General features: G+C 44.8%; 1 pseudogene; it reads left to right on the top strand.

The window, feature by feature from the left end:
* LOC105003524 overlaps nucleotides 1–2,654 on the top strand; it is a 172,783-nt pseudogene that overhangs the window by 145,811 nt on the left and 24,318 nt on the right.

Genomic DNA, 2,654 nt, shown 5'->3' with positions numbered 1-2,654 from the left:
GGTCAGAAAGATCCCCTGGAGAGGGAAATTGCAACCCACTCCAGTATTCTTGCCTGGGGAATTCCATGGAACAGACTAGCCTGGAGGGCTACAGTCCATGGGGTTGCAAAGAATCAGACATGACTGAGCAACTAATGCTAATGCTAATGTACACCCCAGATCTCTTTGCTAAAAGCCAAGACCTTTAGCCAAGCCAGCAGGGAGTTCTTGCTGTGTTCCCACCCCAGGCACGTGCTGGAACATTTGCTCCACATCTGGCTCACTGAGGGGAGGGAGGGATCATTTGTAGAAGGTGCCCATTGCTGTGGTCCTGATGCCCCTGACCCCAGAATTGAGAAGAAATGTGCCCAATGGACAGTGATGAGTGGGCTCCAGTTCCCCACTAGACTAGGTGGGGAACCATGGCAAATGCCATCAAGGTGCATGAGTGGCTATGGAAGAACAGGAAAAGGAAGTCTATTTCTGTAAACGCTGGGAGTATCAAGAGACTTTGGAGGTCACCAGTTGTGCTCTGGGTTGAGATAATGAGAAGGCCAAGGAATTGTATTTCAGGACATGAAAGATGTGTCCTGGAACAGGCAGCCAGCTTGTGGCATGAGGTCAAGGGTGGGGACCCAAAGGCCTTTCAGCCTCTATTCTCCCCACAAGTAATTACCTCCACCTCAATTACCTCCTTGCTTTTCTCGCCACCGCAAGTGTGGAGTCTTTAGAGAGAGTTTCTTCCTTTGTCCCCCATCAACCTCTTGCCCTTCACACGTTTTCATACTTGCCCCACGGCTGAGGACCCATAAGGTAGCCATGCAGAGCATTATAGTTCAGTGGGGCTTGGGGAAGCATGACAAGATGCATGGTATTGCTTTCTGCCATTTATTTCAGGTACCAGCAACCAGTTAGGAACATTCTTCGGAGTCGACCTGTCCAGTCTCCAGGGTGCCGCTGTGGAGGAATACTTCAGACAGCCAGTAGTGGTAAGTGGGCTCCTCTTCCCGTGTTCATCTACTGATCATCCACTTACTCACTCATGCACCTGGGTCAAGCTGTGCTGCCAGGCTCTACACTAAGCCATCGCAGAAGCAAAGGAAAAGCTCCTTGGAATGCTGTTTCAAGTTTTCCACCTCTCATCTCCTGATCAGTTAGGAAAATTCTCAGAGAATGATACTGTTGAAAGCAAGGAGATTTTCTGACTGCATTTTGATAAGTAACTTTTAATTCTCCAAGTGTCCTGACTCACCACATGCACACACTCAGCCCTCATACTTGTTCAATAATTCATATCCTCTCATTGATTCTAGTGACCAAACGCATAATAGAAGGGGAAGTTTTGGATAATAAATAGCTGGGAGCAGGAGTTTTGTTGTCAGACAGATGTGGGTTTCAGTTGTTATCCCACCTAGCTGTAACCTTAGACAACTTAAGTTTGCATTATCTGAAACTCTTTCAGTTTTTAGTGGGAGGAAACCTGACTCACACTGGCTTAAACTAGAATGAAATTATTGGTTCTCCAATACTACAAAGCCTGGAGACAGAGCTTGCTTCAGGGACCTGTTGCACAAGTTCAGGCATTGTCACAAGGGTCTGGTTTTTCTACTCTTACCACTTATCTCCATTTCCTGTGATTTTACTCTGTTGCCAGACAGGGTCTATCCTTAGGGTAACAAGGTAGCATCAGAAGCTACAACTTCAGATCCTTGTAACTAAGTCGCACAGGAGAACCTGCCTTTTCCTAATAACTTAGGCAAAAGCCCCAGAATTAGTTTAGATAGAGCCTGTTTGTCATACTTTGGCTTATGCCTCCATCTGTGAATCAGTTCCTGTCTTCAGGGAAAAAGTGATGCTCTGATTGGCTTTTCTGATGTCAGGTACCTGAGCTACAGCTTCTACGTGGAGCTGAGGGTAGACCAACTTGCTGTGAAACTTCTTGGAGTCTGGAGAGGAGGTAAATATGGAGGGTCCAAAAAACACCAAATGCCTATTCCCGAGACATTGGTGAGGATTAAAAGATAGGACCTAGTAAAGAACTTAGTAAAGTACAGAGCACTTAGTGCTTGGCGTATAGTAAGCACTAAATAAATGTGAGCTTTTATTGTTAATACTATTCTCATTAAACTCATGCCCTCTAAACCCTCACTCTTGCTGACTTGAGATTTCGGGAGGAAAGCTAGACAGCAATCTTGCTTGACTTCAGTTTATCCTGAAAAAAGATATCATCTTTGGTTTTTTCCCCCAAGGACACATTTGACATTAGGATTTTGATGGCTCAGTCAAGCATACAGTAAACTTTATGGATGCGCAAGAGGCAGCTCTCCATAGGTTGGTACAGATCAATGCTGCTCTTGATTTTTAGAATCTCCTCTACCTCTCTCATTCCCTAAGCTTCAGGGCAGAGACTCAGCTCACACAGGGGAGAGACTTCAGGTGTGAGTCACCCACAGGGAGGGTCTGTTAATACTAGTTTCATTTATTGAAAAATGAGGATAATGATGCCTCCTTCTTAGGATTGCTTTAGGAATTGAACGAGAAACATTGAATAGTAGCTTATGCTTATATACAGTGTTCTGAGCCATACACACACACACATATGTATGTGTATATATTTTTGTATGTATATATAATGACTCATTTAATCCTCACAGCAACCCTATGCAGATGGTACT

Source organism: Bison bison, unplaced genomic scaffold (genome assembly GCF_000754665.1).
Source record: "Bison bison bison isolate TAMUID 2011002044 unplaced genomic scaffold, Bison_UMD1.0 scf7180017864469, whole genome shotgun sequence".
NCBI classification, from domain to species: domain Eukaryota; kingdom Metazoa; phylum Chordata; class Mammalia; order Artiodactyla; family Bovidae; genus Bison; species Bison bison.
The sequence above is the reverse complement of the archived record's forward strand: the minus strand, read 5'-3'. Positions and strand labels throughout refer to the sequence as shown.